Source organism: Chaetura pelagica, unplaced genomic scaffold (genome assembly GCF_000747805.2).
Source record: "Chaetura pelagica isolate M959 unplaced genomic scaffold, ChaPel_1.0 scaffold471, whole genome shotgun sequence".
Taxonomy (NCBI): Eukaryota; Metazoa; Chordata; class Aves; order Apodiformes; family Apodidae; genus Chaetura; species Chaetura pelagica.
Window position 1 is genome coordinate 2,684,030 of NW_009952430.1, and position 286 is coordinate 2,684,315.

Genomic DNA, 286 nt, shown 5'->3' on the forward strand with positions numbered 1-286 from the left:
GATGCTGCTTGCCTGGGTTAGGAGTGCCCAGCCCACACTGGTCCCCTGCTGCAAAGCAGGATCACAGCTCTGGCACCAGCAGTGGCACAGCAAGGACCTTAGCCTGGAGCACCCTTCCAGCAAGGGATAATTTCCTCCACCTTCATCTCCTCTTCCACCTAAACCAAATCCTGCTTCCTCCATCTCTATCTTCTTCCATCTCTACCTCCATCTCCTCTTCCTCAATTTCCACCTCTGACTCTGTCTCCACCTCCATCTCACCTCATCCACCCCTTCGTCCTCCATT

The 286-nt window shown here is 54.2% G+C and overlaps 1 protein-coding gene across 1 annotated transcript in view; it reads right to left on the reverse strand.

Moving 5' to 3' along the window:
* CFAP52 (cilia and flagella associated protein 52) overlaps positions 1–286 on the reverse strand; it is a 48,215-nt gene that overhangs the window by 589 nt on the left and 47,340 nt on the right. The window lies entirely within an intron of this gene.